Source organism: Corvus hawaiiensis, chromosome 12, assembly GCF_020740725.1.
Source record: "Corvus hawaiiensis isolate bCorHaw1 chromosome 12, bCorHaw1.pri.cur, whole genome shotgun sequence".
NCBI classification, from domain to species: domain Eukaryota; kingdom Metazoa; phylum Chordata; class Aves; order Passeriformes; family Corvidae; genus Corvus; species Corvus hawaiiensis.
In genome coordinates this window covers 12,110,361-12,126,398 of record NC_063224.1, presented here as the reverse complement: position 1 = coordinate 12,126,398, position 16,038 = coordinate 12,110,361, and the positions used below count along the sequence as shown (strand labels likewise).

At 36.8% G+C, this 16,038-nt stretch overlaps 1 long non-coding RNA gene across 1 annotated transcript in view; it reads right to left on the bottom strand.

Moving 5' to 3' along the window:
* The window catches only part of LOC125331893, a 262,213-nt gene that overhangs the window by 102,678 nt on the left and 143,497 nt on the right, over positions 1 to 16,038 (bottom strand). Inside the window, exon 3 of the long non-coding RNA XR_007206254.1 lies at positions 9,502 to 9,580. This is a non-coding gene — a long non-coding RNA (uncharacterized LOC125331893). The remainder of the gene's footprint in view (positions 1 to 9,501; positions 9,581 to 16,038) is intronic.

The following is a 16,038-nucleotide window of genomic DNA, read 5'->3' as shown; positions in this document are numbered from 1 at the left end:
TTGTTTTGTATCATACAAATATGAACTGTGAACAATCTTATTAACAGAAATAACATTTTATTAGGGTTTACTGTCAGTGATTTGCAACTATTAATGTTGTTGAAAGCCATGTAATTTCTGTCACTTCAGTCAAAGCAGGGTTTGGTCCATAATTATTGACCTCTTTTATTTGTAATGACGCTTTCCCCCTCTGTTCACTTCTCTGTATTGGCAGACGCAGATGCAGATCATCTTTATAAATAATGTCACCAAACCAAAATTTAAGGTGTGAAAATAAAGAGGAATTACTTCTATGTTTCATGACCTGCCAAAAGAATAATCTAAACTCTGATTGCTGCACTTTCACACAGCTGTACAGTGAAAGATCATGCAGCCAAGGCAACAGCCAAGCTCAGAACCCTTGGTTTGTTAAAACGTTTTTCAGATCATCAGTAGGTGGCTGAAGTAATTAAACTTAATACAGCATTTCTGAAGAGCTAAAGGCTTAGCTTGTTACACTGAACAGTATTTTCCTCTTGGAGTAAACCCACAGAGGTTATCCAAAAGCAGATTCAACTCAATGGCATCTCGTGTAACCTGGCTGTCTCACTGGTGGGACTCTGGGGCCGTGAACACTCACACATTTTTTGTCAAGATATCAGCCAAGGATTTCTTTTGCTGGCCAATTCAACACATTTGAAACATTTTGTAAAGCTAGCTACCACTTCAGATCTTCTCTGTGAAATAACTCTGAATGCACACCTTTGACCTTAAAATCATTTCTTCAGCACAGTCTAAAATTGGGTGGGTTTAGATTCTGGCATTACAGTAATTGCATTTTTTACCCTAGCACATTTTAAAGCAGAACAGAACGACATTGCAGTGTTTGAGATTAGCAATTATGCTTGTATCAGTATAAATACATTATTATTGAAATGAATGAATTAATATATAAAACCTCCCTGTGCAGACCTAATAAAAGTGCCAGACTAAAGAAGAAGAGATCCCTGTCTGAATGTCAAACTTCAGAAAATAATCCATCTGGTTCTATTCACAGACAGACAGGCCACATCGCAGAGTACCTTGCAAAATCAATGCTCTCCATGCATGCGACACAAACTCACAAAGGCAAGAATTCAGAGTTGAGCCTTAAGCCCTGTTCATAATTTGTTTCATTGTTCCAGCACATATGAGATATGTAAGACCCCCAGCAGCTTTGAGGCTCCTGTTCTGTTCCTGCGCAATAGGGGTGAGTTAGGGATTGCATTGTGTCCATATCCCCTCAGTTCTGGTGCCTGTGTAAGCTTTAGAGAAGATATTTAGAGTTATCTAAATGAGGTTTTATGATAATGTTGAAACAACAAAATAATATTTGGGAAAAATAATAAAATCCTCTCTGAAACTAAGATACATTAAAACTCCCTCAGTATATCATGCAACTCATTATGTGGAATTACACCATTCCTCTGAGCTATGAATTTACATAGTACTGGAAACCATGAGAGAGAAGAAAAGGCTCTTGTAGCCAATTCTGTAAGAAAAATATTTTTAATTTGAGAAAATATGCTTTTGCAGAGCAGTTACTTATATGCTCAACCTAGTAAATTTCTACTTCAAGAACTAATTTTATGGAACAAAAATTTATCAAAGCTAATGCTATGTAATTTGGTTTTGCCCATTTTTTACACTATTATCTTAATAATTATTTTGTAGTCTCATGAATCCCAGACTTTATGGGATAGATATTGCATTAGCTAGACTCTAATGGATCACAATGACAACTACTTTTAGAAACACTCCTGTATCACAAACACAGAACCCATCACCATGGAGTATTTAAATAATATTTAATCCATACAGGAAAATATCATAAATAGATGCAGTTATCACAATAAGTTGCATTCAAAAGGCTTAGAAATCCTCATACTTTACCTATTTTCTACTTAAGTGTATAGAACATAAGAACCTTTCTGTAAAATTTGTGAGAATGATACTTTCAATATTAGCAATACAGCATTAAGCTGCAGGCTGGACAAAAATTTAGAGTGCACCTTGAGGCACTCAGAAAAAAAAGGCTACTCAGGAACACAATGGGATTGTATTATGCTGATGCAATTAACATATTATATCATTTGTCACCTTGCTGGCCCATGGAGACTCGTATTCTCTGCCTAGAAATATCTGATGGTTTTGCAGGTAACTAGAGATAAGATTGTTCACAGTTCTAGAGCTCTGGGTCAAGATGACTTCTACGTCTCCAAAAACTGGAACACGTAGGGAATTTTAGCTAAGTATTGCTGGCTTAAGGACATCTTTAAGAATGAGGAAAGAGTCACCAGCTCAGCACAACCAGTAGAAATCCTAGAGCCCAAATTATTTTCATTTCAGGTTTCTGAATTATCAAGGCAAAAGGACTGTAATGAGTTTTTATTATCCAGAAGCAAAGTAGTAATGGTTCAAGAAAAATCCTGAAGAAACATAAGAAACAAGGTGTTCTTCTGGGAGTAAAACAACCTTCAGCTTCTTTACATTAGGTAGATTGTAGCTAGCCCCTTTCTGAGGGCTCTGACTGCACTAAATTTGGCTGAACTTCTGAGAAAAGGAGTTATACTTCTCTTTTGAATACTCCTACTGCCAGAATGCTAAGGGTACCCTTCTAATTTAGGAAAGTGGACAGGGAAGAACAAAGGAGGAGGATATAAACACTGCCTGATCAACACCCATGTATCTTATCTTTAAATTTTCTGAGAAATGTTTCATTTCCTTGTCTCTCCAGCTGCACAGTCACTAAATTTCTGCTAAAGTGAATGAGGAAAAACTGTTATTTTGGGGTTCTGACTTGGCATTTAACACATGAGACTTCTGTTGGTGAGGTAATCTTAGCTTGCCTTGCACTTGTTGCTGCCATATGGAATTTAGAGCAACCTTTGACTCTGGTTTCTTCTCTCTGTCCTATTCTGATCCTGCTATTTCCACTATCAACTGCATTAATACATTTCCAAACTGTGCTTACTGTGCAGCAGTATATCTGGGTCAGCTTCTAATCAATTAAGAGTCTTCCTGACAAATTTGCTACACCTTTGCTCTCAAAAAATGGAGACTTATGAGAATCAAGTAGCTCATGTGATTTTCTAATTTTCCCCAAATTTTCTCGTTACTCTGATGTTTGTTACATTTCTTGAATTCATTAATGTATTTCACACTAATGCTCAGTTTGCACAGCCAGTCTGCAATACAACTGAAAAATACCAGCATTTCTATGATCGCAGAAGCACTTGATGATTTTTTAACTTTAAAACAAGCTTTTATGGCAAGACAATTCATAGTCTCACACAAGAATGTACAAAACCAAAAGGTCAGAAGCTCTCTCATGGCACTCAACCTCAGAGGCATGTAGAAGATCAAACACACACATACTCAACAAAAGGTTTTCACTCAGAATTTGAAGTTCTGCTCTTGGGCACACTTGGACCATCATCCACAGAACCCACAACTAAAGCTTTCTTTCCCCTACACCCCCATGGTTTGAAAGAAACTGCATTCTCCAAGCCAGCTGGTCACTCCTTTTCTCCAGTGGCTTCATCTCTTTTGCCCAGTATATGAGGGAGCTGAAACCCATTAATAAAGCAATTTTAACCTACTTTTTCTATGCCCTGCATAATTTTAAAAGGAAAAATTGTCTTCTACTGAAGTCACTCTACATTGCCCTAAGGAGCTTTGGGATTGTCTCAAAGAACATTTAACAAATTAGCAAGCAATCTTTTTTCAGATAAATAAGTGCTTAAAATTAGGTGCAAAGGTACCAAGGTGCCCAATCCCGTCCAATTCAATGAGATTCCCATGTTCTGCACCTTAGAGATTTTGGCACAAAGGAAATGAGACGAAACTTGGTTTCCCATGAAACTTCATGTCACATTTGGTACAGGAAAGGTTTGCAAACACACAGGCAAAGACACCTGACTGCCACAGGCAGGGAGGTGAGCACTAACTGCAGTTTCTGCATCAGACATGTTGCACTGCTGAGCCTAACAATTGTTAAATACTTTTAAAAGCTAGACTCCAAATGCACAGAAAATGGCTATGGGATTAAGCCATACACAATTTTTAAAGATATCTTTTGTCTCTGTAGCATCTGTTCTCATTATGAACTCATTTTCTTATCTATGCTTGGGTCTACTTCGTAAATCTGAACACAGGACAAATATTTCCACTGGCTTGCATGGGTAATTGAGTCTGAAAATAATACTTTCAATATCAGGAAAATAAAAAAAAATTTGCACAATTTTAGTACTTCTCTTCCTTTAGTACTTCTCTTACTTTACTGTAAATGTAAATTTACATTACTTTTTAAATTATGCTTATATTTATCTATATAATCTCAGCATCTTTAACAAATTAACAATAATAAGTATCAGTGAAAAACAAGTTATATCCACTTGAAATAAATTAAGATGCTATTTATATCTGAGACACATTCTTCCCAGTCATGGTGGGACTGATGTAAGACCATCACTTCAGTCAGATATTCCTGTCTCTCAGACATTTCCTTGCTCTCTCTTGCCAAAGTCTCTTGTTAACTGTTCATGAAAGGTCTTCCTAGAGACTGATATGCTGCACGGGGTCCTTAGCATGACTCTCTTTATTCACGCTGAGATCATATCTAGTGATTTTCTAGCTCTTCTCCTCCAGGTTCTGTGTTGCAGTCCCTTCCTTTTTGAAGTTTCTATTTTCATAGATGACCATTACTTTCTTATATTTAATTCCTCCTAAGTGCTGTAATTTCACAAATGTTTTTAATTCCATAAGCTGTTTCCTGTGATCTTCTCCAGACTACTTCTCAGCATGGTTTTCAGCTTTCTCTGGGGCTATATTTTTTTTTATCCACCTCTTCCTCTCCTCTCTCTTCCCTCAGCTTACAACAGCACTGGCCTCCTTCAGCCATAGCTCATTTGTCTGTTTAGCATCTGTTTGTCATTCATACCCCTTGATGTTAGAACACTCATCTTTTTCATATTCTCATCTCTAGCCCACTGTGAATAGTTGCACAATGCCTTAGATTCACCATAAGCATTTAGTGCTATTTCTTCTATTAGGATATTTGCATCCTTATCTCCAATGCTCTCCTTTTTCCCCGGGAGGTTTTAATATTGTCATCACTGTTTTAAATTTACCGTTTCCTGCAGCTGATCTTTAATTAGAAAGCTGTAATGGGACAGTGTATTTGCAGAAGCCTCATTTGTCGAGACTTCATGTATGAGGATCTGCTCCTGAATACAGTTTGTCAAAATTCAGGTCTTCCATTACTTTTGTTACAGATAAGGGAGACCACTGAAAATATCCTAATTTGTCCCTATATTCAGGACTCACAAACACCACAAATAAACTGGCATCACTTCATGAACATAATATTGTAGAATTTACTTTGGATACAACAATTGCCAAAATTGGTATGTAGTAGCCATGCTCTTCTAAGCTTTCTCTGTTCTGTTTCTCTACGCAGCTGTGAATCAATGCAAAATTTTACCTTTTAAACAAGGTAAAATTTTTACAGAATGTTCTATCCTGAGGCTAAATGATTTTTTTCCCCATTACCCTGAAATTATTGTGATCAGTATTTATTCTCGAAAAAACTTGGAGGCCATAATCATATATCAAGGCCCAGTTGTGAAACGTAAATACACCCATTTTTTATACAACATAAGAAAGCTTGCAAGCCATGCATCTGAGTGATACAGTGAATACAAAACCGATGAGGGAAGCCCAAGGTAACAGTGAGATGATAATGGCTGGTGTAATAAGCAGTGCTACTGCACCTCAACTGCTTGGCTATGATTAAACTAATGTAATAACTGCTACCATGCTAAGAAAAGGCATTAAGAGCAGAATGGTGGTTTATTGTCTGCTCTCTTCTGTAATTTACTCAGCACCAAAGTATTTATTAGAAACATATTTATTGTGTACTCACTTTTGGATGTGCCATATGTTCCTCTACTGATGATGCAATAATTTGTGTTTACTTTTTTTTTAAGTGCTGTATAAAAAGACTAAAGACAAAACTGGAAAAAGTCAGCAGATATCAGTGCTGGATGTGAGATCAGTTTCATAGGAAGACAGTCATGCCTCTAACAAGAAGTTTGCTCTAATGAAATGAAGGAGATCAAAGATGATAGAAAGCAAAGCTACGTAATGAAACAGTGATTTAAGAAGCCTGGGACATTCATTTTATTTTCACTGTAAGATAGGTTACTTGCCTTACAGTTTGGTATTGTTTATTCTGGTGTCTGTACATGGTTTCGATTATATTAATTACATTATTGGCTAAATTCTAAACTGTTGTTAATCAAAATTACTATTCTGACTCCAGTGAATGACAGTGACTTATACCAGCTGATAATCTACCCTTCAGTGCCTTACAAACTCAGGATAAAGACTTTGCAAGCCTTCTAAAAAGTTTGTTTGTTTGTGAAAATGTTACAATTTATTGCTGTTTTGCAAATGGATAGAATTTCTTGCTGTAAATACTTTAATTACTATTATAAAATGAATTGAAATTTAATTAAAGATGAAAAAAAGCACAGTGGAAATATTTAAAAGGATAAAACCAGCGAGAAACACTCCCAGATTTGGATGTCATTTTAACAGTAATTTGAACCAACATCTGAAATGTGTTATATAATTTTAAACATATACTAAAAATTATTTTCTTCCAGCTTAGAGCAAGTGCAGACTCAATAGCTGTTCCAAAGCTTTTAGTTTTTTCCCCCCTCAATCTCTAGACGTAAACAAACAAGAATGCTAATTAAAAAAGTTACTTCAGGCAATAATCTTGTCACAGTAGTTAAAGAGGGTTAGGCTCAATCATCAGAAGGTAGGGTAACCTCTAGAGAAATCATTCATCATGTAAACACATTGCATTTATTCAATCAGTGATTCTCCAACAGTTTGAAACAAAAGCCTTGGCTATCATTGAAAAATATTACTTTTTCTCTTAATGAGACAATCAAAGGTGTGTTTGACTCTTTTAAGGTATAAAATGAACATGACACTGTTCCAAAGGGCATTTATAATACTAAATAAGTGGGCAGGTTTTATTGAAGATTGTTGTACCCTCAATTCCCTAAATTTTCCTTGTTTCTCAGAGATAGTCAGCAATGTCTCCATGTGCTGTCTCTCCACTGTGACAGCAGGTGACAACAGGTTTATGGAGGGCCCAGTACAAAACAGGAAAGCTAAACCCAATTTCTAAAAGGTCTTCAGACTAGTTTGTGTGCAGGCACTGTCAGCATGTCAACAGCTTGGCTGGGGGCTTCCTTGAAAAAGGAATGTAAACTCAACAGGTTCTATTTGGGCACAGATGAAGGGTGGGACACCAAATGCATTGTCAGGGTCTAAGCAGGCTACACACACATCTGGAGTGCCCTCCTGAAGGTGACTGAGGCCTTTGAGCAGGCAGAGCTACGGTGGGGCCAATGCACCAGGGCCTCAAGGGCCACCTGCCCTGAAGTTTGGGCACAGCTAATGACACCTGTAAGATTTCAGCCAAGAAAGCATTTTCAAATGCAGTGCAAAATGGCAAGAACTTGAATGCCTTTTGAAAGAAAGCAAGCTCCAGTGAAGACGGAACCCCCTCTTGTGCTGACACAGAGATTATTCATGGAGCCCTCCGTGGAAAACAGCAAAATCCCTAGGGTGGCTGACAGCTCTATTCTGTAGGCGCTCACTGGCCCCCCTTGTGTGCATATTTGGGTAGCTACCTTCAAAATAGACCCTCCATGTTGCAGTGAGTGACATACTGAGGATTTGTATTGATGGTGTAGTTCAATATGTAAGTCCAAATGAACTTAATGTTCTGTAATTTATGCCTTTCTTTTTAAGACAACACGTCCTCATGTTTTTCCAAGAATAGATGTATAACTTAGTCTTTTGGGCACTGATCCATTTTACACATTTCCTGATCTGCCCTTGTGTTACTGGAAAACGTTTTCCAGGACAAAAGCTCAGTTTGTGCAAGAAATAAAATCAATTCAATTGAACAGAGATGATGGTTGCACAAACGTGTATATTGTTTTAAGCACAAATGTCTGACATTTATCAATATAATTTAGAACCAACCAGATAAGTTTCTTCTAATGGACCAAACTTCTAATAGTATATTTGCATAACACTTCCATTGAACTTAGAACAGCCTGTGTTCCGCATAATGTTTCAAATAGGAGTGCTAAAATGGTACATTTCTTTCCCATTGAACAAAGATTTTATGTTTCTGGCAATGGTTTTGTAAGATAATGTACTTGTTAGCCAAAAAAACCACTCAGAAAATAACCTTACTCCTACTTTGATGTACAAGTATAACAACAGTTTTTTAGGAATGGATATGAGCCATCTTATTTTTGCACACTATATTCTTTTTTTTTTTCAAATGTCAAAGATACATATCTGAGTGAAGGGCTTCTCCATGGATCACATTTCCCTATTTTTTTCCAGGCTACCCTCAAGATGAATGAACTTTATCTTTTCAGGAAGTTAAATTTTTTATTTAAAATGTGAAATCTTGTTGAGTACCAGGGTTAAGTGCATGGTTTCAAAGCTGATATGCTTTCAACATATGGCTCTCTTATTCCTAGCTATATTTAACATTCTTTTATCTTGAAACATTTTACTCAATTTCTCAGAAATGCCATTTGTTTAAAAAAAAAAAAATTAAAATTTTTGAGAATCAAGTCTCCAGCAGGATATCTCTTTACTCTGTTTATATACAGGACACAGCCCTGGCAACAATTTAACTCCAGCAAGTTGGAGAAATTCCACCTGGACTAAGAGTCCCACAGTCAAATTGGCTCTGTGTTCCAGAAGATGGCTCACTATCAGATGACAATTGAGACTATGCTGCATTTCTCTTTGCATCAAGAGGAATACAATAATTTATGCAGAAATTCTACGTAGGCAAGTGGAACTAAATTATTCCACTCTGTGCTGGGCCTTGCTCTCAGAGCACTTCATGCTGCAACTTTTACAGAGCCCCAGGTCAGACTGGGATTCCCACTGAATCTGGCAACAGTTCACTACCTCCTAGACTATATACATTTCATTAATAAACCACTCCCAGATGTTTCCCTGTTAAATATTTCAGCTGAGGAATCAGGACCTATGAGATACAAAATCTAAATAAACAGAAAATATTTAAGTGTTTCAGAGTTCCTCATAAGAGAAATGCTAAGACATGCTTTTGGAAACTATGATACTCCCAATATCATTAGGTCAGCAAATCCTGAATAAACAAAAGAATTTGAGAGCTTCAATAATTAAAACATGAATACAGACTTTGTGATGGCCAGCACTGTTTCATTAATGAAAGCATTCTGTTAAGCAATCTGGATAAGATCCAGAGTGTTCCCCCCACAGAAAAAGTGATACCTCTTGCAATTCCTGGCATCAGGTGCATAGCAATGGTATTACACAGCAAGATAAGGCTACTTGATCGATTAAAATTACAAGAAATAAACGACTATTGAAGATACTTACAATTAGGATACTCTTTAAAAGGCAGAATTGAGTGCCACTTCCTTATTCTGTGAGTCTCCAGCCAGTTCTGCCCTTACACCTGCACAAGACAAAAAGGAATGGTTTAAGGCTTTAATGAAAAAAATAGGCATCTAATATGGCCTAATCAGTCATACAGATGTGGCAGCATCCTCCTGCCTTGCAGATTCTCAGTGAATATTCTAACCCCTTCCTCGACACCTTCTGTATCAATTTTCTCACCTAGTCCTATTAAGTTTTTAATATAGAATTTCTACAATTACACAGAGATAACAGAATTATTGAAGAAATATTTCTACAGTACTGGAGAAATATTTACTGGAGCTGAAATTCAAAATTTGCATTCATATAGGAGGGCATAATCTCAACATTTCGTATAGTGGTGAAGAGGCAGCTCCCTTAGACCGATCACTGTAATTTTGACTCAGTTGTCTTTTTTTCTAGAAAAATTCCATTTTTAGAACTTAAAGAGTGTTATATGAACATTTCTCTTTTTAATGAGATGATATTTTCTGTCAAAATACATTTTTTTCTCAAATGATTCTTAATATTGTGTTACAAAACATAGATTTGTCATGAGAAAAGGTAGCTAAAGTGCATTGCACAGCCCCTTGTTTCCCGTAATGTTACACTGAATTTCATAGAAATAATCTACTGGAGAACTAGTACTCAACATGAATAATTGTGAGACTCTGTCTGCCATGTATCTATCATGATCATCTAAGATAGCTATAGCCCACAGTAGTCAAACTGTGCAAAATGGCACAAAGCTGCATGACAGCTACAAAAAACAACAAAGATTGATTTTCTAGTACCATTAGATCTATCATATTCAAGTATCTTAAAGGTGAATAATAATAATAATAATAATAATTTTTAAAATTACAAATAAAAGTCTAACTAAGGCTACAAGGGCATAAAAACCAATGATGACAGACTACTGTGATGACAGTTCAAAAGGGATATAATTTATTTGTGAGATTTAAACATGTGCTACTAATACTTTTATTAAAAGGTAAACCTACACTTTGGAGATTTCGGATCATGACATATATTGGAATTTACATTAAGGAGAGATGGCTACTCACAGACATTACTATTTATAAATTATACCTCTTTTATGTAATATACACACTACCGGAATTATTTAAAAGAGTGCTGATATTGAAAAATGAGTATTGATTAAAAGACAAAAACAATCCCCAGGAAGATTAAGAATTGAAATCAGACAAAAACATCAAATAAAAGAATGAGCAGTACCCGTAACTTGGAGTACCACTTCCTAAGGAACACATACAGTAGCAAAATCTATTTTAATTGCATATGCAGACTTTGCCTGGATTATGCCCAGGCACATGACAAACCACTACCAAGTCCCCTGTTGGAAGTAAAGGACAAAAAGGGCTTTTACTTGGCTTGTTGCCACTTTTCTCGGGAACAATAAGTCAGTCACTAGTCACAAAACAAGAGTCCCCTGCATCAAGCCAGCCGCCCCCCAGGGAGGCTCTGGCTGGCAGCAGTTCCAGGCAGCTCCAGCTTCCCAGTGCCCAGTGTGAGGGCCTGCCAGCCCCTCTCCTTGGCACCAGCTAAACTGGGCTCCCCAGTCACCCCCTCTCTTTACAACTCTTCCTCATTGCTCTAGATCACATTCTTTTTAAAAGTTATTGCATAGCAAAGAGAGGGTGTTTAAGACTCCAAGTCATGAAATATTCTCCTGATTAAGGAGCAGTCACATTCTATATTTCCAAATGGGACGAGTCTCATTGCCTCTGGCAAGAGCAATATGTACAAGCCTACCACATCATGAGTAGGCTCAGAGTAATCAATGGTTAACTGGCTAAATAAAGGACAAAACTATCACTGGGGCCCCAGCAAGGATCATGATAAAGGGCACAGAAGGCTTCTGATTCTTTAAGAGCCTAGAAGGCATAGAGGTCCTATGAAAAGCGAGTTGCAGAGTCCTTGTAAGCACTCAACTTGAACATCCCACAGATGTCAGCAAAGGTTGACCATAAAATCAAGGGATCTTCTCAGCATGGTGAAACAGAAACTATCTCAGCTACCCCGAAACCCTGTTTTAATGAAAAATGGGGGAAACAAGATACAGAAAGAGATTGTTTGCAGTACACATTTTTTAAATACTTTTTTAGCCATCTTTAAAGACAAGAGGAGGAATCCCTTGTCTTTCCCATTGTGTCATTTGTCATCATGGTACTACCATAAGGACTTAGCCTCCCTCCACTTTCTGAGTTCCTAATCTGGTGATGCTATTGCTCAGAATGACATTTTATTTCCCCAAGAATCACACATTAGCTGAAGTAATGCCTGATAAAGAGGGTTCATTGTGACATTATTCAACATTTTGTATACTTGCACTGGAACTTGTTCTATTTTCCAGTGCAAAGCTAAATAGTTTTTGCATGGAACAGGGAATCCTATCTGTGGATCGGTATTGTACATGAATATTCTTCTATTAATACTTCATAAGTTTTTCAACTAATCTCAGAACAACCATATTTGCTTTTTTATTGTATGGTATCACTTTTATATCTTAAAAGATTTGTAGGAGTTCTCAATCAAATATACTAATATCATCTTGACAGAAGATGAAAAAAAAAGCAAATTATTATATGACTTATAGATACATCAGAAAAAAATGATATCTAGACCATAAAAATTCCCCTGCTTACAACTTGCCTATTTTCATAATAATATGTCATATTTTCTACATTTTTAATACCATAGCACAATGAGAAAACAGCTGAATTGTTACTTTCCCTTAGAATTATGTCTGTAATGTTTATAAATAGTTGATTCCCATCTTTTCAAAGTTCCTTAGAAATACAATGTGCATTAGTTAGCACAAAATGCACTAATTAGCACAATGAACACGGTTTATATTTGCAATCCTACCTAGAATTCATCTTTGCATTAGTTCCAGGCCAGAAAATATGCTAAATACAATATTTTCATAACTGCAAGAATCAGATAATAGCAAAGCTATAGGTTGGATTTCTCTGCTCTAGTTAATAACACACACAATATAGGCAATTTAACTCCTTTAAACAGCTTTGATCCCACCATTGTGTTTCATGCCTTTGTTACAAAGAGACAACAACAGTTTCAATACCAATAATAAAATGTGAAAATAAAAGTTAAGAATAAAACCAGACATCCCAAGTGCTTAGTCTTTAATGGCAAGAAGGATGAGGAGCCAAAGAAAAGACCCCCACATCTGCACAAACACTGCCTGGTAAATTGTTTTTCACACAGCTTCAGAGTAAATATTCTTTGGCGATGAATTAGTTCCAGGTCTTATGCAGAAATGTTAATGCAACATATCTCAAATAATTAATTGTTTTTTGTAATTTTGCATTCTGACTCTCAAAACAACACTATGCCCAAATAAGTGTGTGCAATTTTTTGGGGTTACTTTCGGAGAACTTCCTTAAGGTTTTGTTTTGCCAGTTTCTCTGAATTTTTTCTTGAAATGGTATCCAACCCCCAAGGCAACTTTAATAAAGTCAATGAAGTTATACAGGTAGAAAGAACAAAAATGCAGTCTCTGGATTTCAAATAGTGACACCACCAGTCTCACCATTAAGCCTGACACAAGAACCTTTTAATTTAAATGTAATCTCCAAAAGACCAAATTACCAGCAACATGTTCTCATTAATTCCTGTAAGGGATGCTCAAGCTTTGACCCCTTATTGTTCTCCTTATCGAGAAGTGGCTGAGTCATAGTATTAATAAGCCATCACTCATTTAAGTGGTCATTCACTGCTGGGCGGGGAAAAGATAGGCTCATCCTTTTGAAGTGGGAATGGGCAAGCAAGGCTGCTGTAATAGGCTGTGATTATTTTCACTATGAATGCTCTCCCAGCTTTCAAAAATTAAAAGGACCACTCATTTTCCTGCTTGAGTATTTCTCACACTGGCAAAAAAATGAACACTTTGAAATGTAAATTATTTAATCTTTGCAAACCCCTGCTTCAGAGGGAGGTACAGCTTCATTTACAAAATGAAGACATTTTAGGAAATGATTATCATTGTAAAATTGAGGTCAGCAGGGAGTCCGAGTTCAAACTCTTAGAATATCAGCAGTGTAACAAGTTTGATCTTCCTTACTGCATTGCTTGCATTTGCTTCTCTGGGTTCCAGCAGAGAGCCATTGTCAGTCGGAACTTGTTCCCACTCATTTCCCTTGGTTAAATAAAATAGTTATGCTTATTACTTAGAGTTAGTCAGTCCAATAAAATTTAGGGCAAAACTAAAAATAAAGAAGGGAAGTTGAAATTTATTTTGATTAATGTATACACTATGTGCATATTCAATTTAGAACATTTAAAGGCTGACAGCGCTGAGGACAATTTCTTTTAATGCTTAGTTCAGGCAGAAGCATTGGGCAGTGCTACTATACTGTCCTACCAAGGTTTCAGAAGGAGACCACCCATAATGGTGAGAGAATATTTCATTTAAAATTTAAACATTAGATCCTTAATCTCTCTTCTACAACATCCAAGTTGAATGACAATTATTGTTGCTGGCATTAGAGGGTTTTATGGTATCAGTCAGGCTTATTATGAACTGACGGAGATGATAAATTTGTATAACAAAGTGCGAATGATAACAGCTGCCATATGACAACAGCCGTTATGGAGAGCTTCACTGCACTGATGGGCATTTCAGCTGAAACCAAGGGAAGTCTGTCAGAAACGAGGATGAATCTGAGTGAAACAGAAAGTGAGAAGTTACAGAATTTTATTGGTGATCTTGACACATAAGTCCATCTTCTTTTAATCAGTGTTATATACTAATTTTCAGTGGAGTAACTTATCTTTCTGCCATTCCTGAAGAGCCATTTCTGTCTCCCAGCCTGGTACACTGAAAGGTACAGCTAAAATTAGAATGTCAAAATGCCATTTGCCTTATGAAGATCCTTGATGCACCCTTGAAGTTACACTTCAATAGGACAGTTGAAACTCTGTTATTGTGTGAAAGAAATACACCCATACATCTACAACATCTGTATATGTATATACATATACATATGTATACATACAAATACATATGTATATATACATATATGTTTATATACAACATATATCTACAAGAGAAAAATACCAAATTAAGAAGAATTCAGCATCTGTCCAATATCTTGAAACAGGATAGGTAAGATTGAAAGGCTCGTATTCAAGTTAAAGTGATACAGTTTGAAGTAAGTCTAAAAGCGGGGTAGTCAAACTTGCAAGACACGCAAACCAACCTTAAGGAGATTTGTCTTTACTAACGACAAGAAGCAAAATATTAGCAGTGGTTTTTAATACTCCTCAAAAAGAGAAGAAAAAAATGGTTCTATAAACAAAATTGCACCGTTTTTCAAAATTACCAAAATGCTGAAAAATATGTTCTAACATTTCAAAAGAGATAAAAGAGAAAGTCTGAACACCATCCACCACATATCCAGTCTCACTGCTTACTGGTTTTTCTGGTTTAAGCAGGTGTTTTGTTTGTGTGCACTGGAGTGTGAGGCAGCTGTTCTCCTGAGGTATGAAGGGATCCATTATAAGCACCACCCTGCTCCCTTTCCAAGGCAAGTTTGCAAGCTGGGCAATTGCTGCAGTGGAGGAAAACTCCACACCCTGGCTTTTGGGCAGGACTTCTTTTTCTTAGAGGAACTATACACCTGACAAATCATGCAGGTGCAAAATAAAGGAGTGTGACCAGAAACAAACATGAGAAAAAGTCATGCACAGTAAATTGAGGTTTCAAAGCATATGGCCAAGTGTGTCTTGCTGACTCCTGGAAACTTTACATGAGTTCTGGATAGCACTGGCCTGAAAGACAGCTGCTCAGCAGAAGACTGACTTCTTTCTGCCAATATTATTCCTTTAACTACTTAAAGGTATCTATGAAGTTATAGACTTGATTGCTTGTAACAGAAGCCAGACTGCAAGAGGTTCTAGAGCTGGATGAACTTAAAGTTTAGAATATATATGTTTTGATGAACTGATACTGTAACAGATAACTAAAAGCTGCTCCAGACTGTAAACTGCCTGGGACAAAGACTACCCCTTTTGTTTGTATAAAAACATCCACACACAGCATGGTGGGTAGTAAGCTATCCCCCAGCCTTCCCCCATCTCATACTCTTCAGCAGAGGCAGGTCACAGGAGGGAGGGGGAATCAAGGCAGTCAAACCTAATTGAGCTGAAGGGAAATCCAGAAAATTCACAAAGATTCTGAGATCAGAACTTTTAAGCAGACTATGACTTTAACAGAAGATCACTTATTTTATTATGATTATTATGAACCCTTTCCTATCGCCAACAATGCTTAACATTGTGCCTCCCAGTTATTTTTTTCAGAAGGTTCAGATCAAAGGAAGGAGCACAAACACTGCATGAACTCGGGGCAAGTGGAACTGTTTAGATTATGCTTCTTTAGCTCCACATTCTGGGCAACTAATGCAATATTTTACACAATATTTTGCTTTGGAGAAGTTGAAATTAACTCTG